This window comes from Pseudorca crassidens, chromosome 6 (assembly GCF_039906515.1).
Source record: "Pseudorca crassidens isolate mPseCra1 chromosome 6, mPseCra1.hap1, whole genome shotgun sequence".
Taxonomy (NCBI): domain Eukaryota; kingdom Metazoa; phylum Chordata; class Mammalia; order Artiodactyla; family Delphinidae; genus Pseudorca; species Pseudorca crassidens.
Genome location: NC_090301.1, coordinates 2,362,406 through 2,389,228, shown reverse-complemented (window position 1 = coordinate 2,389,228; position 26,823 = coordinate 2,362,406). Strand labels below are relative to the sequence as shown.

The window sequence follows — 26,823 nt, the reverse complement described above, 5'->3', positions numbered from 1 at the left end:
GTTAACTTTGTTATTTTAAGAATTTAGAAGGGTATTTTTCCTGCTCAATCACGTATCAGCTTCCCCTAGAAGTTTTCAGAAGTCCCCTCATACCAATGGTATTGCCTCTTCAATTCAAACGTATTTAGAGGAAGCACGAAATGATTCGTTAATTCAAACATACTCTATTAATCAGCTCCACAGCGAGGACTTTTTAATACTGATGCAAACATGCCTCATGGAACAGACTCGTTCTCCGCTGTATCTCTCAGGGCATGGGATCAGAACCAATAACTTGAGAAAATAAATATGGCGAGTCCCCTACAAACCTTAAAAGCTGGTTTGTGTGACCTTTGTTGCATTAAAAAATAAAATAAAGGGGGCTTCAAACATAGAGTAGCCTTGTGATTTGAAACAGACTAGAAAAATCTAAAAGTCTGAAAGAATGAACAAGGATGGTAAGCCAGTAGATATTTAACCTCAGTTTTCAGGGAAACGAGTCCATTAGCTTAGGTGATTGAAAAAGGATATCTGCTCTTGTATTGGTGCATTTCACCCCCAAGCCAAATAAAGCCCATACGCAGGAGAGACCCTTCGTCTTTCACTTTTGCTCACCTGCCTTCCAAAATGCACATGCATGTCTAATTCATTTTCTGTATTAGCTATGTCTCTGAACAGTTGCTAATCATTTTGTGGTGGTTATTATTATAAGCAGAATCTTATCTAAAAAATGAGGAAGAAATTAAAAGAAACAGCTGCTTGAAAACTTAGTTGTGAATATTTTGTAATGAAGAGTCACCTTGGCCAAAAGCAGTCCCCCTTGGGTTCTCTATTCATTTAGGGGAGGAAGAATGACCTTTGAGCTACCTGTCCTGGGAGTGGCAGGTGCTCTGGGGGCGTGGCCCGTTGAAGCCCCACCCACCCCGTGGCTGTGATTCTGCAGACCCGCGGAGCGTGGCGTGGACTCTTTGAACAGACCATCGAGGTCCCTGAAGGTGGGCTTTCCTGGAGTGCCCAGGCAGGGTCAGGCGAGCTGTTCAGCGGCGGAGAGGGCGGTTGGCATCTGTGGGGCCTGACGTCTTAACCTGCCCGGGGCTGGAGCGTTCTGGAGCCCTGAGCTCTCTTCTGAGCCCTGGACAGAAAGGCAACCTGGGAGACTCCAACTTAAACAGATTTGTACATGACACACGTTCTGAGTTAATACTTTAGTAGCATATAAGACACCTCCATCCCACACCCCAGTAAACATTTTCCAAAAACCCAAGTCTGATGCACTTACACGGATGAAGGAGCAAGGGTCCACATTAGGGATGACACCAGCCTTTGCGGGTGGGACAGCCTCGTAAATCTCAAGGCCGTGGCACAAAGTTGACCCCCAGTCAGGTCCAGGGAATAAGCAGAAGGGCAACAGTGTTGCAGCTAAGCGGCCCGAGTTTGAGCCATTCCCCCAAGCTTTTAGATTCAAGTAATGCTCCAGAGGTCACTGATGCCGAGAGATCTCTGGGGGCCGACACAGCTGCTGCTGTGGGACAGCTCTGGCTCCTCCCTCCCTCCCACTCCCCCAGCCTCCAGCCAGTGACCCGGAGCAGGCAGGGCGGTGAAGCTCCCGGGGTGCTGCTCAGAGCCGGGCAGAGGCATGGCGGGACCCCACTCAGAGCCAAGGAAAGGCACTGGCACCCCCGGCCCCTCTTTGCTTCTTCCCTGGAGTGACTCAGCTGATGCTTCCACAGTCGCCTTTCCACACCGTGCCGGGGCTGGGGGTCGTACCTGACACCCAAAGGGCCACATAGGGCATTTGCTGAGTTAAAGCCAGCTACTCTGGACAGTTATTGAGCAATTCATCTGGAGGTAGAAGTAGGCATTCACTGGTGGTTTTAAATCAAGAAGATGATTTATCTGCACGTTTAAACCCCAGCTGTTGCCATAGTGCACCCCATAGAGTGACAATGTGACCTCCCATGTACCATTGATGTTACAGCCCCATTCACACGCTACGGATCGTGTGGCATTCCGTTTTAAAGATGTAGTTGGTGCCACGCCACACTTCTTAGAAGGCGAATCTTCAGTCTAGGTAGAGCAATGAGATTCCCCAGAAAAACAAAATTCACTTATTTTTTTATTATTGAAAGACCTTTCTTTGTCATTTAAAACTTTAATGAAACACAGTGTACATAGAGAAGAGTACACATGTAAATATTTACAAGCTAAACACACTTAGGAAACCAGCCGCCATTATTACCAGCACCCAGATGTCCCCCATGGTGCCCCCTTCCAGGCGTTACCCCCCGCCCCCAAAGTCCACGATCATAACTGTTAATCACATAGGTTAGTGCGGCCACAGTTTTGTTTTTGTTCTTTGTATGAGTGAAATCATGGAGCATGTATGCTTTAGTGTCTGGCTTTATTCACCTAACATTGTGTTTGTGGAATTTGTCAACGTGTAGGGGTAGACTATTCTTTCTCATGGCTGTGTAGTACTCTCTTGTGTGAATATATCACAGTATAGACATTAATTTCATCATGGCTGTGTAGTGTTCTCAATATAGACATTAATGGGCATTTGAGTAGGTACCAGACTGGAGCAATGACAAGGGCGTTGATATAACTAAACTGTTTTGCTGTTAATATACATGTCATTGCAAATTCTAATTCCTTGTGGAAGAGCTGATAAATACAAGATTTCCACTGAGTTTATATCACTGAATATGTTGGCTTTTATAAAACTTTTGATATTCAAGTAAACCTTTTGTTTTTATTGATGAAAAATGATTACAGATACCTAATGCCATTGACTTGAATCATATCTCTATTTTCAATAGCCTAGATATGCCTTTTGTGGTTTAAACCAGCACCCATTGGTTACCTCCCAGTTCCCGTGGGTCAGGAACCCAGGCATAGCTTAGCTGGGTTCTCTTGGTTGAGCTGCATTCCCAGTGGAGGTGCAGAGTCCTCTTCCCAGTTCCTCCAAGTTGCTGGCGGAATTCAGCTCCTTGCAGTGGTGGGACTGAGAGCTCAGCACCCAGCCGTTCACAAGAGCTCCTCCAAGGTCAGCAGGAACATCCCTGACCTCTGGAACATCGTTTACAGGGACCACCTGATTAGGTCAGGCCATCCAGGAGAATGGCGTCGCCCGTTTGCTAGAGACGGGGACAACACAAGCATGGAGGCCATACCAGAGTTTCCCTACTTCAGCGTTCCATCTCCATGAGTCTCTCTGCACAGCAGTTTCAGATTCTTACTTGCTGGCTCAGGGCTCCAAAACACCATGATCCGTATTTTTGCTTCTTCAGTTGTTCTCTCTCCCTTCCTGATGCTCCGGGAGTCCTTCAACTCTTTCTGTTCAGAGGACTCCCTTCAGCCTTTCTTTCAGAGCAGGGCTGCTGGCAGTAAATCCCTTTAGTGCTCCTTTGTCTGAGCATGTCTTTTTCCCCTTCATTCCTAAAGGGTAATTTTGCCAGATATGGAATTCGGGGTTGACAGTTCTTTTATTTCAGTACTTGAAAAACCTTGTGCCATGTCACTCTGGCTTCCGTGAATTCTGTCCAGATACCCAATGGCATTCAAACTCTTTTTCCCTGGGTAAAGCATCATTTCTCTCTCACTGACTTCAAGATTTTTGCTTTGTCTTTAGTTTTCTAGAGTTTGGTTGTAATGAGTGTTGGCATGGGGTTCTTTGAATTTTCTTGTTTGGGGTTTTCTCAACTTCTTGAATCTGAAGGTTTATGTCTTTTGCCAAATTTGGGGAATTATTCAGCTATTATTTCTTTGAATACTTTTAGGGCTCTCCTCTCTCTTCTCTCTTCCTGGGAGTTCAGGGACATAAATTTTGATCTTTTGTTGTAATCTTGCAGGTCCTGAGGCACTTTTTTTTTTTTGGTCTATTTTTTTCTCCGTTGTTCAGACTGGGTTAATTGCTATTGTTCTCTCTTCAAGTTCACTGACTCTTTCTTCTTCATCTCCATTCTGCTCTTGAGTCCATCCACAGAGTTTCTAATTTTACTCTTTCAGTTGTTGTATTTTTCAAGCATCCATTGTCTTGGATCATATCTTTATTTTAAATAGGTTACATATGACTTTTAAACTGGTGTATTTCTCTCCATGTCCTTCTAGCCCATATTGCAAACCTTACCTAAGGGAGAAATGCCTTTCAGTGAACACTGTGCACTTTTAAAGCTACAAAACCAGACCTCCAGAAATACCATAAATTCAAATGGGGTGGTCCACCCTGTAGAGAGGGGCCCCACCTCCAGAGCTCACTCCATCCGTGACTTCCATGCAGTGAGGCTTCGGGGGCTTCTGCTCAGACATGAATCTTCCTGCTGCAGGGCTTGAGGTCTGCCTGGCGATCAGATCAGCCCTGAAGTCTTCCTCCCTATCACTAGGGTTGAGTCTAATTTAAGGATCCTAAAGGTAGAGCCTGGGGTCCTGGGAAAACCCATTTTAGGGTCTGGGTGCCTCCCTCCAACAACAAACAAGACAAGCTTCCTTCAGGTGCCAGTCTCCCTACTTCGGTTGAAGCCTGTGGGTCTTAACGTAAAAGTGGCTGATGCATCTTGACTTAAATGCAGGAGTTGAATTCAAGCTCAAATACCTAAATTTGAACTAGAGTGTGACTGGTGTCGAGCTGTGAATCTTTAAAGGGTCTGTAGGTCATGTGTGCCTGGGGACAACACAGGAGGCTCAGCCACACTGGCCAGGGGTCCAGACCCCGACTTCTGACACGCCTGGGGTCCGCTCTCTGGGGAGGCTGAGGCCCCTGGCCCACCTGGTCTGGGCTGTGAACTAGGCCTCTGTGGAGCCCCACTGATGAACTTGCTGGTCCTCTCCGTCTGGACCAGCAGGCAGGCGGTCAGAAGAGTCCTCTCCACCTCTCTGCTGTATCAAAGCTCTGGCCACCTCCACCCACTCTATGCCCCAGCCCCTCCCTCTTCCCCTCCAGTGGGTCTAAGGGACTGGAAGGTGACCCCAATGGTTTCTTTGCCCAGCTCATATGTGCTCTCTGTGTCAGGGCCTGTAATAAGTTTCCTAGGGCTGCCATAACTAAGTATCACAAACTTGGTAGTTTCAAATGCCAACTAAAAATTGGCCCATGCCATCTGCCTCTACAAGAATGAAGCCACTCATTCTTGGCCACTGCAGTCGCGGACCTTCAACACACCCCAGAAGGACTTCAGGGCAGAGGTCAGGAATGGGTCTGTCCAAAAGAACTGTATTCACTCACGGTTCTAGAGGCCAAAACCCCGCAGCCAATGTGTCAGCGGGGCCACGCTCCCTGTGAAGGCTCCAGGGGAGGCTCCTTCCCGCTCTTCCAGCTTCCAGTGGCTCCAAGTGTTCCTGAGACTTTGGCTGAATCGCTCCAGCCTCTATCTCTGTCTTCACACGGCCTCTCCTCTCTCCGTGTCTCTCTTCTTCTGTTTCTTATAAGGACACTTGTCATTGGATTTAGGGTCCACCTGAATAATCCAGGGTGGCCTCATCTCGAAATCTTTATCTTAATCTGCAAAGTAAGGTCACATTCACAGGTTCCAGGGGTTAGGACATGGGGACCACCATCCCCCCTACTCCAAGGCCCAATCATGCAGAAGAGCGGAATCTGCCTCAGCTCGACCTCTGGAACCGGAACGTCAGCTCTGAAGCAGCTCCTCCCAGGACGGTCCTCTCTTCTCTGGAATTACATGTTCACGGTTTAGTTTGTTCCAGGCCCCCTCCAAGAACAACGGCAAGAGACCCACAGGCAGGCACGATGGCCTGTTTCATCCTGACAGTCCCCCTGTGTAGCAGGAAGTTTCCACCATCTCCTAAGGCTGATATGATACACCCCAATGATAAAAACGTTGTTTTTTTTTTTCTTAAAGTCATCTGGAAATCAGAACAAGAAAGTTCTCAACTTAACTCTGCCACATCTGGGTGCGAGTGATTCATGAAGAAGCAGCCTAGTTCTGGTTTTCATTTCAAGTGATGTTTACAAGCAGTTTAAACCGGCTGCCTCTCAAAGGCTTCTCTTTAATATACGGCCACTTGCTTCTCACAGAGCCCAGCTTCTCTGTGTAAAAGCAGAACAACATTTTCCACAACCATATCTTGGGAAACATTGAAAGGATTAACAGAACTCCTATTTGCAAATCAACTTCAGATACACTGGTCCGCCCTGGTGGAAGACGTTTGTTATTTCATTTGCTAATTAAAACCGGTTCCCTAAAATTTTGCTTTCCTCCCTAATTTGAATAACAAAGAACCATAGAGATAGAACCACATCTGTTGACTCTTCCCAAGTATTTCTGAACATGGGGTAGAAGGAAAACATGAGACACCAGGAGTGTGACGCACAGACACAGAGGAAACGGAGACGAGCTGATGGCAGGCGGTCAAAGCCCCGGCAACGGACGTGTGCATTTCAGCTCTGCAGCCTCCAGTGCAGACCCGGGCCTTGTGCTCACTCTTCCTCCTTTTGTCAGGACTAAATCAGCGTTATCCTGGCCCACGTTCACTTTTAAATATACTTTTTCCTCCGCTCCATCCCCAACTTCAAAATTAACTCCAAAACAATGTTGATTACATTAGAATGTCTAAGGATCAAACAGAAAAGGAAACAGATGGACATGCAACAATTCAGATTAAGTTAATCCCAGGTTAAACCTAAATATGTAAATGGTCTTGCTGAATACAATTTTTGTAAGGTTTTTAATGGAAACAATGCAAGTGGTGATTCCATATGGCCAAAGAAGCCAACGAAGGTATTGTTTTCTCTTCCCATTTCAGCTCTTTGGCGTCCTAGACGGCATTGCCCTTTCTGATGCCTTTCTTGTGTCTTGATCTCAGCCACGCCTGTCTGAGTACAGGTAGAAAGTACCACAGACCTGAGAGTGCTTGCAGTTTCTCCGTTCCTCATTCTTGTACCAGGAACCACCTTTCCGGAGGCCAGGGGCTGCGAGTAAACAGCACCAGACAGAGGGTTCTTGCTTGTAACGTGTTTCTTCATGTTTGAAAGGCTGAATAAGAAAACTCCAAAAGGAGACAGCTCTCAGGAGGGGCAGCCGTGGGTCTGTGGCATGTGGACCAGCTCTCCAAGTTCTTTCCTTTAGAGAGATGTCAGAGCAGTTGGGGAGAACTGGACATCTGGGAGATGAAATGGGTGGGAGGGAGCTTACACTGGTGCTAGCAGACTCTCTCCCCCTTCAGGCGGTGGCAGGAAGTCACACCTCCGGGGACTTACCTGGGTGAGTACAAACCACCCCTAGGTTTGTCCTTGGTCCCATCCTTGGCTCCTGTAAACATGGCATATATGCATCCATCGTGACCCCTTCTTTCAGCCTCACAGCCAACGAGTCACTGGTCACACCGCGGCCTCCTGGATACAGACACCAGTGGCCAACTCTGCCGTTTCATTCAGTGCCGTGTGCCAGCTATTGTGCTGGGCCCTTTACCTACAGCTTCTCATAAAGTCCTTGACACACACACACTTCCGCAGGACAGAATGATGATGGGGAGAAGGGATGAGGGAGAGGTTGAGAGGGAGGGCGAGGAGGAGGACGAGAGCCACATCTGAAAGATGAGGAGGCTCACAGCAGCTAGGCAGTTTGTGTTGGAAAGTTGATAATAACCAGGGTTGGGACCAAGCCTTCCTCTCTTTCCCCTCCCACTCATTCCTCTCTTTCTTTCCTCTGCCCCTGCATCCTGGTCTCATTCAGGCTCACACAACCTCCCTCTCCCCCAGGCTATCCTTGTACCTTTATGGCCAATACCCCAGTTTCCAGTTTTCCTAGTCTAAACCCTCCATCCATCGTCACCAGAAGCGATCCCTTCTCGAGATCTTTAAGCAATCAATCTCAAAGCCTTGACCCAGCCCCCCATCCCTCCTCAGTCTGACCCCTTCCCACAACCTGGCTTCTTCCCTTCAGCTCCCAAAACCAACCTTCTTTCCTAAAGAGACCATTCTACTCTTTATCCCTCGGAGAACTCTCCTGCCCCTTCCATCACGCGTCCGGTCCGAAATGAGAAACCACTACCTGCCCCACTCCTGGAGGACTTTCCCGTGTGTCCTCCTCCCACTCCCATCCTGCCCGTCCCCGGAGAATCAGTGCGTGCCCACCTCTGGAGGTGTCTCCCCCAGCGCTCCGGGACACGAGGGGCTCCCGGCACCCACCGCCACGTCACTCCTGTGCCACGTCAGGGGTCCTGTGTGACGCTCTGTCTTTATCTCCACTTAGTCTGAGCCTTGCTGAGGTCAGGGTGTGTGCCCGCCTTCTCTGTCTCCCCACAGCCATTTCTCAGCGTGTTCTTTGAATACTTAGACCCGTCTCTTACCATTCTGCCCTCGGGGTCCTTAGCAACAGAGCTCAGCCTTGCTGCCCTCCGTTGGTGTCCTTCCTGATGTATGGGGACCACTTTCTAGGATGCTCACCCTTCCTTCTGCCTATCCTGGAGACTCTAAACTGTGCTTCCAGAGCCTTCTATGTTCTCTGGGTTTCCCTGAGCTGGAGGGATAGGGCTCATATGAGGGCGTCTGCACCTCCACCCCCAGCACCCTATGTCCAACAGAGCAGGAAGTCTTTTCCACTCTATTTACTGAGCACTTACTAACCTCTCTGGGAAGATGCCTGGTTCAAACACTGGCCCTGCCTCTTACTCTCTGCGTGGTCCTTGGGTAACCAATGCAGCTACACCGTTGCTTCCCTTTCCTCGCCTGCAAACAGAGGGAATATCAGCCCTGCCTTGAAGGCTGCAGTGAGAGTGGAAGGAAGCAGAGCACAGCGAGCTGGAGCTTCATGGGAAGGACAAGCCCATGGGGGCTGGCCTTGGCTCTTGCCTCCCTCCTGTTCTCAGAGTTCACAGTCACTTGGAGGTTACGGCACATCCTGGGCAAGAGTCCTGAGCGAGCTGCAGGCCAGGTCAGCATCCTTCCTTCCTCTGGGGGAAATAGAACCAGCCACTCTCGCTGGGGACACTTAACGGTGGTGCGACCTTGTGAGAGTAGAGCGAGTGACTGCTGGGTTCTTGCTCTGTGCCTGGTGATGCCCAGCTGGCACGGGCACCGCACATGAGCTCAGGCAGCCCCGGAGGCCACACGCTCATCTTTGATCGTGCAGATCTGCTGACGCAGTGCTGGAATCGGAGTGCTTCCTCCTGACCCGTCTCTCCAGCTCCTGCTAGGCCATCGTCTGGACCACCATTGTCCCCAGGTAGATGTAGGTTTCTCTTCCAAGGAGGTGAATCAGAGAGATCCCGCATGCTCTTGGCACCAGGGTCAGCTGGGAATCTGATGACATGAAGTGAGATACAGTTAGAGATGGAAGTATGGGGTGGGCTGAATGAGATTATGTGTGTAAGCAGTGGATCGTTCTTGGGGTTTAAGGAAAAAGACTCAGACTTCAGATAAAACTCACTGGCAAAGTGAGCCAACCACCATGAAAAAAGATGACTGCATCAGTTTGGGGTTTAACTGATACTTGTGGTGTTGAGCACTTATCCATCAGAGAAGTGTTCCCGAGAATGGGGCTGAGGTCGGCAAGGCCGGCTGAGGCTGGTGGCGCCCTCACTCAGGTGGAACTAGTCCAGGACAACCTGGAAGAATCTGGGCTCTCATCTACTTGTTTCTTTGTCATATTGTTCTATTTTTCTTTGAGATTTTCTTGACTTTTATCTTCCAAACATTCTGTTGAAATGTTTATTTCAGTAATCACGTGTTGTTACTAGTTTTTTAATTTAATCATTCATACAATTATTTTTTGCAGTATTTTTTAATTTTTATTTTCCATTATTTTATTTTTTTAAATCTAAAACATAATTTTATTTTTATACAATTCCTAAAGCTTACTTTCCATTTACAGTTATTACAGAATACTGGCTATATTCCCCATGTTGTACAATACATTTTTAAAAAGAGTTTAAGGGCTCACTTTCACTCTCTGTTCCTTTTTCAAATCATCTTGTCTTGTTTCAAAGATAAAAACATCTCCTCATTCTGAGGACACAAGTTGTTTTTTTAGGTTATGGCTGTGCCCTAGATTGCTTCCATTTCTTCTAGTTGTCTTGCGCTGGAGTTCATACTTGACTTGGCATTTTACACGCTTTCTCCTCTCTACCCCATCTCTTGATCTTCCATGTGAAAAGGCTACATTTAAAATCTGGGTCTTAGTTAGTTTTGTATTCTGCACATAACGGTATCTACTAAACATATTTTACTGGTTTATACTGGAGATAATGGACTTATTTCCAGTCTATAGGTAGCTGATCTAGGCTTAAGTGATAAACTGAATTGAGTTACAGTGGCTGGGAATTAATATGGCTAAGTTGGGATTAATTATACTGAGTACAATTCGTGCTGTGATGTGGTTCTATTCATATTAACTAGAGTTTCATGCAAGAGCCACCACCAAAGTGTACCCATGTCCCGACTTTCCCCAATTCACAGCAAACACATCTTCCTCACTCAGGTCAGACCAGCTGGGAGGCTTGGTGTTTCCCACAAGCTCCAGGCACCCTGTCCTGATGCCACGGTGAGGCCACCGGGTTCAAGGCATGAGAACTCTTCTAACCATGTGACATACCCTCCAAGGAGAAATGGTGACCCAGGGAGAGAAGCTGAGGGCAGATGCTCTACTGAGGGGACAAGGGACAGGGTGATTTGTAACTCTCGGGTCCAAAGTTTTCTTATTCAAAAGCTCCAGAGATTGATCTGGGCATATATATTTTTTAATTCAAAATTGCAGGAGAAACTTGGTAGTTGGGAGCCCTCGGTACAAACTGATTCCAGCTCTTACTGGCTTCGTGAGCTTGGGAAAATAGCTGGATCTCTCGAGACTTTTCAATGAAAGCATCTAGACCAGCCCATCTGCTCTTAAATGTTATGATGCTGAGTGGTGACTTGGGGAAGGGATAGAGTGAGAAGGAATGTGGGCAGCATGCCCACCCTGGCCTCTGACACTCTTTCATCTCCAGGGATCCAGTGTTTCTATCTACAAGGTGTCGTATTAAGAACCAAGACTCCCACAAAAGAAGGCTCATGAGAACTTTGAAAAGGAAAGCAGGAAGTCACAACTTGCTTCTGATTCCCTCCTGCTCTGCTATCAAACTCTCTCACTGGCTCTTCAAAGCTGACTTTGAAGAGAACATTTTTTTGAACATCTTTATTTGCCCAAAATAGAAAAAAATGATCTCATTTAGGCCAGAGCTGTGATTTCACTTTAGGTTCAGGGGAGGATAAACTAGCTCCTTGGTAACAAAGCCCGTGAAACACACACATGTTCTCTAATAGCCAGTGGACATTGGCAGAACCTCTGTCATTTAATTCTACAAAAACACTTTCGGTTCCGTATCGTTAGACTTTAAAAAAGAGTGTACATCGGGCGTCATTTCAAGTCAAGGACAGTTTAGTGAGCATCTATGGAGGGCGAGTGTTTGGTGCATTTTGTAGGGGGTGTGGAGCATGTGTGGTACCTGTGTAAAACGCTTTCCCTCTTTAGGGAGCGTCCACCTCGTTTCAGAGACAAGACCACCTCACATCTGAGTATCAGCAGTAATCGTGATGATCTTAATAATAACAGTAGCCTACACTGATTGGACACGAACTGCATCCCAGTTTCTGTCCGAGGCATTTTCCCAGGCTCACACAGTGCCTGGCACTCAGGACTCAATCAACAAATGTGAATTACCATCCGAGAGGCTTCGCTTGCGTGCAGGGCCCTTGGAAGGGGCCAGTCCTGACCTGACAGTGACTGAAAAGACCTCGAACGTCATCCGGAGCCTGGAAGCAGCTCCAGCACTGGGCCTGAGGTTGCCTGACTCAGCGCTCTTGTCTCAGACTCCGCATCTGCCTTTGCAGCTTAAAGAGGGCTGGCCGCCTGCTGGGAGGTCATACGGTGCTGCACGGTGACAGGAGTGCACCTGAGCCTCCTAGAGGCCCATGCAGCTTGAGAATCACTGGCCAGCAGCCACCGAGTCATGTCAGGTTTTGGCAAGACCCGTCTCTCTTGCACCAATACCCCAAGTGAGACAGGTTTTCATACCCAGTTCACCTCTGTTATTATTCTAAATGAACTGTCAGCTCCTCCTAAAGTTAGCAAGGTTTATTTCGTCATATTCCTCCATTTTACACAGCAGACAGCAGCTCTGAATGACAAAGCTAGAGCAAGACAGAGTAATTTTTAAATGAACAATAAACCAGTTAGGTTTCTCTGTGGCAAGAAACGTCACAGCTTCCTTTACCCCAGGTGCTACAATGTCCTAGTAACTGTTTCCTAAATTATTTCTTTAATGTGCCTGGAGGTTGGTATATTGAAGAAATGGCTCTAGGGCAAATACGTAAACAGCATCGGAAGGATGTGGAAAGGAGTTTCTCTGCACCCCTCGTGCCTTGTAGAACCACTGCTGATATAGATCCAGGGCATCAAGGACAAGCCCAACCAGATCTTTTTGGAGTAGATTTTGATAGTGAAAGAATAAGTATTGATCTTAATGAGGCTTTACGACTGTCCATCAAAACCATTGTCATATTTGGTCAGAGGCCTTCCATGGGGGCCTGGCTAGGGTGACTCTTAGAAGGAAAATGAAGCAAATACAGCGATTAAGAAAATCCAGTTGCCTGGTGGGACAGGGGCTCTCCAGGCCAGACTTCAACCAGAAAAGCAAACACCATTAATGAAGGTGCAAACACCAAGCCATTCAGCCCCAGAACTTTAGACTTATCCTAGGTGATTAATCCAGAAGGGAGCTGGAGTAGTTTCCCATGGCTGCTGTAACCGGTGACCACAAGTGTACAGGCTTTAAATAGCACCGTTTTATTACCTTATAGCTCTAGAGGCAGGAAGTCTGAAATGGGTCTCATGTGGCTAAAGTCAAGGTGTCAGCAGGGCGCTCTTCCTTCTGGAGACTCCAGGGGAGAATCCATTTCTCTGTCTTTTCCAGCTTCTAGAGGCTGCCTGTGTTCCTTGGCTCATGGCCACATTGCATCACCCAGCCTCGGCTTCTGTTCTCCCATTTCCGTCTCTCTGACTCAGACCATCCTGCCTCCCTGTTATAAGGAGCTCTGTGATTATACTGGACCCATCAAAATAATCCAGGTTAACTTCCCCATCACAAGACCCTTGGCTTCATCACATCTGCAAAGTCCCTTTTGCCACGGAAGGTCAAGTGTTCACTGGTTCTGGGGATTACAACATGGATGTGTTAGGGGGCCATTGTTCTGCTTCCGTAGGAACCGTGTTCTAAGCCAGAGGATGGGGTGACATTCCTTCCGGGAGTGGAATCATGGGAAGTGAAGTTCTGTGTTAGTCACGGGGCCCATCTGGGATCACTTGTGGAGAGGGAACAAGGTCATTAATGGAACAGCCTGGAAATCTCAAGGTAGCACATGTGAGAATGAAAATGGAACAATATCTAACACCTACATCATGCTTCACTCTTTTGCATTATTCTTCTTAATCATTACAACAGCTTATTGGAGTATATACCATTATCATCCCAATTTACAGAAAAGGAAATTGAGGCTAAAAAATGTTAAGTTACTTGCCCAAGATCACAACTCTGTGTACATCTGTCATAACTGGTGGAGTCTGAATACAAATTGAGGCCTGAATGCTCATTTTCCTCTTTTATGGTGACTTTAAATATTTTGGAATCATGAAAGCAGAAGTCCTATCTAATGCAATAAGACAAGAAAATGAAATTAAATGTATATAGTATGGGAGGCAAGAGAGAAGTCTGTCTTTGTTTGCAAAAGACATGAATGTCAATGTAGAAAATCCAAAAGAATCTACAAAAAAAAAAAAAAAAAGACCCTCTTGGAACCAATCATTGATTAATTAAAATGAGGTTGTAGGATACAAGGAAGTCAATCACTTTCCTATACACCCACCATTGAACAAGTGGAATTTTAAAATGAAAACACAATACCATTTACATTAGCACCCCCCAAATATGAAATACTTAGGTATAAATCTAAAAAAATATGTACAAGATCTATATGAAGAAAACTTTGATAACAGAAATCTAAGAACTAAATAAATGGAGAGATAGTCCATGTTTATAAATAGGAAGACTCAATATGGTGATGATGTCAATTCTTCCCAAGTTGATCTATGGATTCAAAGCAATCCTAATGAAAATCTCAGCAATTTATTTGGTGGTTATTAACGACTGATTTTAAAGTTTATATGCAGAGACAAAAAACCCAGAATAGCCAGTACAATACTGAAGAAGGACAAAGTTGGAGGGCTGACATTACTCAGTTTCAAGACTTACTATAAGGCTATAGGAATCAAGACAGTGTCTTACTGGCAAAAGAATAGACAGATAGATCAATGGAATAGAAGGGGGAGCACAGAAAGGCTCCATAAATACAGTGAACTGACCTTTGATAAAGGGGTAAAGGCAATACCAATACGATGGAGCAAAGATAGTCCTTTCAGTAAATGGTGCTAGAACAATTGAACATCCACGTGCAAAAAAAGCTGGACCTATAGGCACAGGGCTTATACCCTTCACAAAAATTAACTCGAAGTAGACCATAGACCTAAATGTAAACTGTAAAACTTTGAAACTCCTAGGAGGTAAAATAGGATAAAACCTAGATGACCTTATGTATGGTGATGACTTTTTAGGTACAACACCAAAAGCACCATCCATGAAAAAAAGAATTGACATGCTGGACTTAATTGAAATTAAAAACTTCTGTCCTGCAAAAGACAATGCTAAAAGAATGAGAAGACAAACCACAGACTTGGAGAAAATATTTGCAAAAGAAACATCTGATAAAGGACTATTATCCAAAATGTCCAAAGAACTCTTAAAATTCAACACTAAGAAAACAGTCAACCTGATTAAAAAATGGACCAAGATCTTAACAGACACCTCACTAAACATGTACTGGTGACAAATAAGTAGAGATGCTCCCTACATAGGTCACCTGGGAAATGCAAATTTAAACAACAATGAAGTACCACTACACACCTATGGCCAAAATCCGGAACTCTGACAACACCAAATGCTGGCGAGGATGTGGAGCAACAGGAACGCTCATTCGTTGCTGGTGGGAATGCAAAACGGTGCAGCCGCCTGTGAAGACAGTTTGACAGTTTCTTTAAAAACTAAGCATACGCTCACCATAGGATCCAGCAAGCACACTCCTTGGCATTTACTCAAAGGGGCTGAAAACATGTTCACACAAAAACCTGCACACAGATGTTTATAGCAGCTTTATTCATAATTGCCAAAAAGTCCTTCAGTACGTGAGTGGACAAATAAACTGTGGTGCATCCAGACAGGGAAATATTATTCAGTGCTAAAAAGAAATGAGCTTTCAAGCAATGAAATGACATGGAGGAAACTTAAATGTGTATTACTAAACAAAAGAAGCGAATCTGAGAAGACTACATACTGTATGATTCCAACTTATGTTATTCTGTTAAAAAAGCAAAACTATGGAGACAATGAAAGGATGAGTGGCTGCTGGGGGTGGGGGAGGGGTGAGTAGAAGGAACACAGATGATCTTTAGGGCAGTGAAAGTACTCTGTATGATACTATAATGATGGATACATGTCATTATACTCTTGTCCCAACCCATGGAATGCACAGCACCGAAAGTGAACCTTATGTAAAGTGTGGACCTTTGGGTAATTATGATGTGCCCCTGTAGGTCTATCAGTTGTAGCATGTGTACCACTCTGGTGGGGAATGTGGATAATGGGGGAGGCTGTGCATGTGGTGGGCAGAGGTATATGATAATTCTCTTCCTCTCAATTTTGTTGTGAACCTAAAACTGCTCTAAAAAATAAACTTAAAAAATAAAAGAATTGTGGGGGCTTCCCTGGTGGTGCAGCGGTTGAGAGTCCGCCTGCCGGTGCAGGGGACGCAGGCTCGTGCCCTGGTCCGGGAGGATCCCACGTGCCGCGGAGTGGCTGGGCACGTGATCCATGGCTGCTGGGCCTGTGCGTCTGGAGCCTGTGCTCCGCAGCGGGAGAGGCCACAGCAGTGAGAGGCCCGCGTACCGCAAAAAAAAAAATAAAATAAAAAAACAAAAATAAAAGAATTGTGAAAGCATCCTTTCATTTTTCAGTATTGCTTTCCAATGGAAAGTCCTTACTGGAAGAAGTCTTCAGGTTCAGACCCTCAGATGCTGGAATGAAGCACTTTGCCTGTGATGCAAAGATCTTTCGCCCATGATTCATGATGCCAACAATTTCCTGCTGATTCCTCTAAGTTTAAATCAGTTTGACAACACGCATTTTCTGTTTCATGTGTTCTTCAGATCCAGTCTCTTCACGGGACCATGCTTCATGATGTAAGCCCCAGACAATGCAAGTCTGTAAAGTATGATTAATGTGCCATGTGTCAGAGAAAGGATCAAAGGTTGTGTGTGTGCGTGCTCTAATATGGTAGGATGTCCTTCCAAAAGTTCAGGGCTCTGGGGCTCCCTTCCCTACAGAGAAGAGGAGGGGGGAACACAACTCCACTGAACAAAAGAGTCGAAGGAAAATGTACATCGTACGAAACATTTTTACGATCCAAAAAGATAAGGAATGCCGGAACGAAGAGAAGGAACGAGCCAAAGGATAAGCGTGAGTTGTCACGTGACCAGCACTAAGCACCCCTCTCTGTTCATCTGGAAAGAAGTAAAGATGCTCCATGGCTCCTGGGTCTGTACAGAGCCCCAGCTCAGAGCCACCCTCGACATCCAACAAGTATGGATTTCAGGGTAAATCCTCAAATGTGTGGGCCAGCTGTCCCATTCAGTGCAGACTCTACATGTGAAAGCTCTGCTTCTCGGGGCTCTGGCTTCATCGTGGCAGTGCTGAGCTAGCCCATGCTCAGGTCCAGGAGAAGCCGGGCCACTTGAGCCAGCCCCCAGGAAGGTACCTTGAGACAGGGTGGACCAAGTAGGACCCTTCCTCAAGACTGCTTCCAAGAAAAGCGTCACGGCCAAAGAGGGTGAGGGTCAGTGCTGAGCAGTCATTGCTCAGGGTGAGGATGGGACCAAGCAAGCAGTGGGGGGTTTGGAGAACACAGGAGCAGTGCAGGGGGCAAGATGCATGGTACACCAAGAAGTTTGGGCTGAGCTGGGTCACCTGATCCCCTAGGAGAAAGGTGCCTGTTTAATTGACTGTCCAAAAAGTGACACTATTGAGAGTGAAAGGGAGTGCTCTAATAGGCACACTGGGATGTGCGATTCGTACCCCCTGTGATGCGTGCTGTGGGTGGAAGGGGAGGTCAAGGTCAGCACTGGGGACCTCTCTGGATGTGCCTGTCTCACCTACCACACAGGCAGAGAGAGACACGACTTGTCCGTATGGGTCCTGGATAGGACGAAGGGCGCACAAATATGATGATGTTAGATTCCACATGGGAAAGAATTTTCACTTGGAAAACCCCAGGAGTCCTACCTTTGAGAATTTACAAATTAGTTTCCCCTAAGCCTTGGAAGACTATCAAAATTATTCTGACAAAGAGATTCATGGATGCAAGTTGAGTAAAAGCTCTGGTCATAAGTGACGTAAAGGCCAAGCTAGACACTTCTCCTGACCACAAGCAGCCAGGAACCGGCGAGGCCACCACGCTGCATGTCTTTATATGAGTAGAGCAGTGACCAGCAGGGGAACAGCAGCAATGAGACATCACTGGGAAAGGCTTTGAGGGGAGTTCTGCTTCTGCTTAGGTTGTAAAACGCTGCCGGAGACCATTGCTCCTCTTCTGACCATGAGAAGGAGCTGGAAAATCTACAAGATCATAATGTTCCTTTAGTTCCTAAAGAACTGAAGTCACAAGGCCACAGAGAACCTAGATTCCAAGTGTGACAAGCCCTCTGAGGAGAGGGGGACCACATGAATTACCCCATGTTTGGTGGAGCATAAAAAGGGGTAGTTACCACACAAGCAGGCAAAAAGAAACAGCTGAAAGTTAATGATTTCTCAAATGCTGAATATGGGTGTATTAGATTGAATGGTGACCCTCAAAAGCTATGTCCAGGTCCCAATCCCAGGAACCTGTTACCTTACTCGGAAAAGGGGTTTCTGCAGAGGTAAGTTAAGTATCTGGACATGAAATCATCCCAGGTTATTCAAGTGAGTCCTAAATCTAATGACAGGTTTTCCTATAAGAGATACACAGAGAAGACAGACACGGAGGCAGAAGTGATGTAAGGCAGCCACAAGCCAAGAATGCCAGCAACTGCAGAAGCTGGAAGAGGCAAAGAAACAAAATCTCCCCTAGGGCCTCTCTACGGAGGACTTCTGTCCTCCAGAACCGTGAGAGAATACATTTCTGTTGTTCTAAACCACCAAGTGTGTGGTAGTTTGTTATGGCAGCCCTAATCAACGAATACCATGGGCTCACATGACAGCTCAGCATCCCTGGCAATTCTAGACACAAGGGGAGTCTGCATCCAATGTTTTCCCATGGGCCTTTACCAAGTACTTTCAAGAAAGACAGAGGGCAGGGAAGGAGACCTCGAGGGTCTGTCTCAGTGGCGCACAGGCATGAGACTCTGCCTGCTTCCTGCTTTATTATGGAACCAAAGCCAAGCTGGGGGAGGGCCAGCCCCCGGGGCCCAGAAAAGATGCTCTACCTCTGAGGAAAGAAAGAAGCAAAGGCTATCTCCCTTGTAGGAGGAGCTGATGCTGCACATCAGGCAGAAGTCTGCTTCTCAGTGCAGGAGGAGGATCAGGAAACTCTCTCCCACCTGAGACCCTCCCACACACTAAGAAAGCAGGGTTTGGTTGTCATGAGGGAAGGGCAGGAACGTTGAGAAAGCCTCATTCCTGAGACCTAGATGCACACCCAAGGCTGAGACTAGAGCAAGAGAACTGAGAAAATTCTCTGGACCCTGCCACGGTGTGTGCATCACAGACAACCACTGGCAGAGGGTCAAGAATGTGGGGAAATCTCCTCTTTATGGTGTAGAAGTACAGGGAAAACAGAGCTGAGGGTGAAGCGGGAACATGGAGGAGAAGCCTACAGCACTCCAGGCCCAAAGTAAAGACAGGGAAGAAGCACCCCTCCAAGGAAGAAATTCGAAGTCCATAGTCACTAATGGGAGCCCTAGCAACAAAAACTCCACACCCAACTCAACTACATAATGACTCAAATCCCACAACAGCAGTCTGTCAGAAGATGCATATATGCCCATTTCCAGGCATAAATGCTATTTGCCTCAGTCTCTGCTGTTCTTTCACATACAGTGTCCCAAATTTAAAAAAAAAATTTTTTTTTTTTGGAGATACACAGAAAGACTATAAGAGATGACTCATTGTCAAGAGATAAATAATCAGAAAAACCAGACCCAGAGATGATCTAGATGATCAGACAGGGATTTAAAATAACTGTAGTTAATATAATAAGTAACTTATTTAATATAATAAATAAGATAGAGGAGAAGGTAAACAATGTGTCAGAACATGAGAAATTTCAGCAGAGAAATAAAACCATAAAAAGGAGTCAAATGGAAATGCAAGAAAAAAATTTTTTTAACCTACCATATCAGAGATGTAGAATTCCTTCAACAAGCTTATCAGAAATGTGGATACAGCAGATTAAAAAAACTGTCACTGAACTTGAAGTTAGGTCAATAGAAATCATCCAAGCTGAGACACAAAGAAAAAAAAGAAAAAGCAGGAAAAAAAAACCCCTCAAAAACCAGAAATGAACATCCATGAACTGTGGGGAAATAGGAAGCAAATAACATATGTAATTTTAGTCCCAAAATGAGAAGGGAGGGAGCGAGAGAATTGGGTAGGAGAAAGATTTGTATGTCAGTAGTTGATAACAGACAAAATTAAAGAAAAACAACAAACTAAAAATCAAAGATGCTCAAAGTATCTCAAGCAGAATAAAAACAAGTAATGACACATCAAGATACATCACAGTCAAATATTTAAAAACCAGAGATAAAGATAAGATCTTGAAAGAAACTGGAGAAAAAAAATATACATTGTACACAGAGGAACAAAGGTAAGATTACAGAAGACTCCTTGTCAGAGACCTTGTAAGCCAAATGAAAACAGAGAGACATTTTTTTGAAAGATTGAAGGCAAAAGCTGCTGTCCAACCAGAATTCTATAAACAGTGGAAATGTCTTTCGAAAGAGAAAGCAAAGCAGAGACTTTTTAAGACCAATAACAACTGAGTTAATTCATTCCTCATCTGCTTTCACTACAAAAAATATTAAAGAAAGTTCTTCAGGCAGAAAAAGTATGATACAATGATGCCAGGTGTATATCTGAGTCTACACAAATGAATGAAGAATACCAGAACAGGTAAAAATGAGTAAATGTAAAATTATATTTGAATCTCTTTCAAACATAATCAACAGCCTAAAACAAAAAAAAGTAATGATATGGTAGGACTTAAAACATATGTGGAATCAAAAGGTATGATAACAAAAGTACAATGAATAAGAGGAAAAAATGAAAATATACTATTGTAAGTTTCATGCAGTAGTATGTGAAGTGAAAAATAGTATTTGAAGATAGACTGTGATAAGTTAAAGATGCATATTGTAAAGCCTAGGACAACAACAGAGAGAAAGGGGTGGGAGAAGAAGAAATAAGCCAATTTAAGGTAGAACTGAATACACAAGATCATTTAATTAATCGGAAAGAAGACAAAAATAGGAACAAAGTACAGACAGAATAAATCGAAAACAACAAGCAAGACACAGATTTAAATTCAGCTATGTAAATGGTTATTTTCAATATAAATTCTCCTTTTAAAAGACAGAGATTGATTGTAAAATTAGAAAGAAAGCAAGACTCAACTATACACTTAAAAAAAAAACCTTTAAGTATATTGACATAGAAAGATTAAAAATAAAGAGATAGGGCTTCCCTGGTGGCACAGTGGTTGAGAGTCCACCTGCTGATGCAGGGGACACAGGTTCGTGCCCCGGTCCGGGAAGATCCCACATGCTGTAGAGCGGCTGGGCCCGTGAGCCATGGCCACTGAGCCTGCACGTCCGGAGCCTGTGCCCTGCAACGGGAGAGGCCACAGCAGTGAGAGGCCCGCGTACCGCAAAAAAACAAACAAAAAACAAAAAAAGTAAAGAGATAGAAAAAAAATATATCATGCAAACACTAGTCAAAAGAAAGCTGAAGTGGCTATATTAATATCAGAAAGACTAAAATTTAGAACAAGGAATATTACAAAGAAAAAGAGGGACCTCATAAATTGATACATTAGCCAATTCATCAAGAAGGCGTAACAATCTTACCTGTGTTTGTCCCCACTAACGAAGCCTCAACATACATCAAGCAAAAGCTGAGAGAACTAAAATGAGAAACGGACAAATCCACAACGATAGCAGGAGATTTCAACACACCTCTCTCCGTAGTTGATACCAAAAAAGTATACAAAAAATTAATAAGGCTGTAGAGGATTTTAAAGGATCAGCCAATCTGACCTAATTGACGTGCTTTAGAGCACTACACCCAATGTTATTTTCAAGTGTATACTGAATATTCACCAAGATAGAACATATTCTGAGCCATAAAACCAGCCACAACAAAATTTAAAAGATCGAAGTAGTACGAAGTATATATTTCAAGTGCAATGTAACTAACCCAGAAATCAACAACAGAACAATATCTGGAACCTCCCAGTATTTGGTTACTAAACAAGTAATCCAGTCAAAGAAGATGTACAAGACAAATTAGAAAAAAATTGGACTTAAAAAGGGGAAAATACAATATATCAAAATTTGTAGGATGCAAGTACATCAGTGCTTCAAGGGAAATTTATATTATTAACTTCTTATATTAGAAAAGAGGAAAGTTCCCAAATCAACTACTTAAGCTTCCAACTTAATAAACTACAAAAAGAAGCAAATTAAACCCACAGCAAGTAGAAGGAAGAACACAAAGATAAGACCAGAAGTAAACAACATAGAAACAGAAAAACAATAGAAAAAAATCAATGAAAGCATTAAATTGATTACCACTTATACAGACTGAATAAGAAAAAAAGAGAGAATACATAAAGTACATATATTAAGAATAAAGCAGGGACTTCCCTGGTGGCGCAGAGGTTAAGAATCTGCCTGCCAGTGCAGGGTACATGGGTTTGAGCCCTGGTCTGGGAAGATCACACATACCGCGGAGCAGCTAAGCCCGTGAGCCGCAACTACTGAAGCCTGAGCGCCTAGAGCCCGTGCTCCACAACAAGAAGCCACCGCAATGAGAAGCCCATGCACCACAATGAAGAGCAGCCCCTGCTCGCTGCAACTGGAGGAAGCCCGTGCACAGCAACTAAGACCCAACGCAGACAAAAATAGATAAATTAATTAGTTAAAAAAAAGAATAAAGCAGATACTACAGAAATTAAAGGGACAGTTAGAGAATGTTATTAACAATTTCACAGCAATCAAGTTTACAAGGTAGATGAAATGGAACAATTCCTTTAAAGACACAGGCTGTCAAAATTCTCCCAAGAAGAAACAGACCACCTGAATAACCCTACCTCTATTAGAGACATTGAACTTACAGTGAATTGAATTTCTTTGGATTCTACACAGAAAAGTACAGACACGGATGGCTTCATAGGCTTCTATTATCAAACATTTAAGAAAGAAATAATATCAATTCTATACAATGTCTTCTAGAAAATACAAGTGGAGGGAACACTTGCCAACTTATTTTATGAGGCCAATTTTATCTTGATACCCAAACCAAGGAAAGATGTTACAAAGAAAAAAAAAACACATTAGACATTAAAAACTCTTAAAATATTAGCAAATTAAATCCAGCAATACATATAAAGGATGTGTTTAAGTAGGATTCACTCCAGAGTTGCAAAGTTGGTTCAACATCTAAAAATTAGTGAATGTAATTTGCCATATTAACAGACTAAAAAAGAGAAAATATGATCAACTCAGTGATGTAGAGAAAGGATCTGGCAAAATTCAACACCTATTCATTATAAAAACTCTAAACCAAAAATAGAAGGACATTTCCTCAACTTGATAAAGAGAATCTGTGAAAAACTTACATCTAACATCATACTTAATTGCAAGAATCTGAATGCTTTCCTCCGATTGGGAAAAAGGCAAGGAGTTCTGCTCTCAGCATTTTGTTTTCTTTTTGGCATTGTATAGAGGTCCTACCCAGCCCAATAAGGCAAGAAAAAGCAATAAAAGGCACATAATAGAAAAGAATGAATGAAAACTTTTTATTCATAGACATGATTGTCTATGTAGAAATGCAAAATACAGAAATACAGAATAAAATTTACCATTAGAGACAATCGGTACATTCACAACGTTGTGTAGCCACTACCACAACCTAATTCCAGAAGATTTTTATCATCCCAAAGGGCAGCTGGATACACAGTAAACGCTTCCTGTTCTCCTCTGTTTTAAAACGTACCTGGGATTTGTTTCAATTAGGTATGGGAAGACACACAGAAATAGATACGACTGTCATGAAGGATGACGTTTTTCTACCCACAGATCCATAGAAACAGGAGGCAGGGCCACACGGGGAAGTACCAGGGGTGGTTAAGAGGCAGAAGAGAGGGGGACATGTGGACGGGAGCCTTGACTGTGGTTTGTGTGTGGCAGGCTAGGCAGGGCAGGGTAAGCAAGCTGAGTCGACTTCAGGTTAGAGAGTGAAACCCTTTGAGCGGCCGGGGCTGCAGAGGTGGTCACTAGTTGTTGGCAACTGGTTCTGGGGTGATTTAGGGCAGGGACTGTGTTCCAGACTGATAAAATGAGTAGGGTTGGGGTTTGCACTCAGGACTGGTTGGTTTGCATGTCAAAGGGATGTCCTCAGGCAAGCTGTTTGCTATCTCCAAGAATCCACTGACTCTAGGAGGTGCAATCCCTCTCTGGGTCCACAAGGCCCCAAGACGTCAAAGCATCATAAGATACAGAAAACAGAGCACATGGTTAGTACACGCCCTCCTCCTAACGCTTGGCAGCTACCAATCTGATTTGTCTCTATGGAGTTGCGTCTTCTGGATATTTCATATAAATGGAACCATACAATATGTGACCCTTTTTCTGGCTTCTTTTGTTCTGCATAATGTTGTCAAGGTCCATCCATGTTGTAGCACACATCAGTATTTCATTCCTTATTTTATTTTATTTTATTTATTTATTTATTTTTTTGCGGTACGCGGGCCTCTCAGTGCTGTGGCCTCTCCCGTTGCGGAGCACAGGCTCCGGACGCGCAGGCTCAGCGGCCATGGCTCACGGGCCCAGCCGCTCTGCGGCATGTGGGATCCTCCCGGACCGGGGCACGAACCCGTGTCCCCTGCATCGGCAGGCGGACTCTCAACCACTGCGCCACCAGGGAAGCCCTCATTCCTTATTTAAAAAAAATTTTGATACAATTTTCAAAGGTTACTTTATGTTCACCGTTATTACCAAATATTAGCTGCGTTCCTCAGGTTGTGCAATCATCCTTGAGCCTCTCTTACACCCAGTAGTTTGTACCTCCCACTCTCCCACGCCTATATTCCTGTAGTCTGCTTCTTTTTTGTTATATTCACTAGTTTGTTGTATTTTTTAGATTCCGTATATAAGTGATATCAAATAAGTACTTCATTCTTCTTTAAGACTAAATAATATTCCATTGTCTCCTATACCATGTTTTGTTTACCCATTCATCCATCAATGGACATTTGTGTTGTTTCCATATTTGGGCAATTGTGGATAACTCTGTTATGAACATGTGTGTACAAGTTTTGTTTGAACACCTGTTTTCAATTCTTTGGAGTATATACCCAAAGGTGGCATTGCTGGGTCACGTGATCATTCTATAATTAACTTATTAAGACATCACCAAATTTCTCCACATCCTTACCAATACTTGCTAGGTTTTTGTTTTTTGTTTGTTTGTTTTGTTTTTTATTATTATAGCCATCTGCAGCTGGTCTTTTATACATTGTTGGTGGGAATGCAAAATGGTCCAGCCATTGTAAAACAGTCGGGCAGTTTCTTCTTAAGTTAAGCATACACTTACATAGGACTCAACAACCCCACTCCTAGGTATTTACCTGAGAGAGACGAAAGCATGTCTAAACAATGATTTGAATGCAGCTTTATTCATAATCACTGAAAGCTGGAAACAACCCCAATGTCCGTCAACTGATAGATGGATAAACAAATTGTAGTTTGTTTCTTTCAATTGAATACTCAGCAATAGAAAGAAACAAACTATAGATGCATGCAACAGTGTGGACGAATCTAAAAAGCATTATTCTAAGTGTAAAAAGCCAGACACAAAGGGCTATGTCCTGTACAACTTCGTTTTTATGACTTTCTGGAAAAGGCAAAGCAGGAACATAAATTAGATCTGTGGGTGCCAGTGGCTGGGGAGGGGGAGGTGACTGACTGCAAAAGGCACAGGGGAACTTTATGGAGCGATGGAAATGTTTTGCACAGTTGTCAAAAGGTATCACATTTTAAACTTAAAATGGGTGGAGTTTATTTGCAGGTATGTTATACCTTCAAAAAAGGAGATAGGGACCCAGTTCTCCATCCCATACTTAGATCCGCTTTCCTACCTTTGTGTATGGAATATACTTGCTTGCTGGCTGGGGATCTCAGTGTCTCAAGACATACAACAAGGGAGTCAAGAGGGTGGCGTGGTGGTGAGGGAAGCTGGGCCACTTCTCCACTCACCCCAGAAGCAAGCACAAGACTGTTTTCTGTTTCTTGGGTTTGTTACTTGGTGTAATCAGCTCCTCCAGCACCTTCTCTCCTCCTCCTTCACCTTCCCCTCCATTGCATTGACCATTTTCCTTCACTTTGAGCATAAAGAAAACATCCAGTTATGTGAAGGTTCCCATCATGTGCATTGTTATTGATTATATACCAGAATTTTACTCGCAGAATTTAAAAAATAACAATATTCCAGATTTTTTATACGACTTTAAAAATGGAAAATGAGTAAAAACATTTTCTTCCTCTTAAATTGCAAACCTCTGTACAGCCAAAATATGAGGGAGTGTGACCCCAGCTGCTCAGCCACGAGTTAGCAGGTCACGGGTGTCAGAATGGATCCAGGGTATAGGAGTCCCACCCAAAAGATGTACCACATACCAACAAAATATTTCCTGTGTGACCCAGGGAAATAAAGGTGACACTTTCATCCTTTGATACTAGTGTTCATTAACTTTTCCTCCGGGGGGGAAAAAGTATCCATCAAAAAACTAAAATAAAGCTAGTTTCCCTTTATATTCAGAGTTCAGACAGCGTCTCCTCGGAGCTGGGTGTGAGGCCCTTTTTGAAGAGGGGTAAGGAAAAGTCAGCAGGGCTGAAGAGGGAAAAGCAGAATCGGAGGGAGAAGCCTGGAGCCAGCAGGTCTCATGCCCCCCACCGGCTTCCAGCTCGAGGGAGCCCAGCATCCTCCCCGGCACTTTCACCCGTGAGGAGGGGAACCTGAGGTGCACCTGGGTTGTTATTTATCCATCTTCCCTAAAGTAGGAGATGAAGAAATGAAGTAGGAAAATGGAGTCAAGCCAAATAATTAAAAACCTGCTAAGAAACGTGTAGCCTGGAGAAGTTACATCTCACCCCTTACCCCTACGTAAACACACACACACACACACACACACACACACATACACACACTCACACACACACACTCACACACACACTCACTCACACACACTCACACTCACACACACTCTCACTCACACACACACAACACACACACTCACACATACACACTCACACACATTTTCTTCTTTAAACAAGGACAGCCAATTGTTCTGTGTCCCGGTCACCTGGGAGAGCTCTGCGCCCACTTCCCCACCGCTCTGGTGACTTCTATAAAAGAGAAACTTGCCACACACCCTGAAGTGTTTCCCCCAGGAGACTTCTCTGATGAGCTTTTATACTTAAGACATAACCAGAG

The 26,823-nt window shown here is 44.4% G+C and overlaps 1 long non-coding RNA gene across 1 annotated transcript; it reads right to left on the bottom strand.

Annotated features, from left to right (window-relative positions):
• Window positions 1-2,026: 2,026 nt before the first annotated feature.
• Window positions 2,027-14,432, bottom strand: LOC137226027 (uncharacterized). The gene is made up of 3 exons (XR_010944119.1): window positions 12,763-14,432; window positions 8,561-9,235; window positions 2,027-7,244 (listed from the first exon to the last, which is right to left on the bottom strand). It is a non-coding gene; the product is annotated as an uncharacterized lncRNA (long non-coding RNA).
• Between the last annotated feature and the right edge of the window lie 12,391 nt (window positions 14,433-26,823).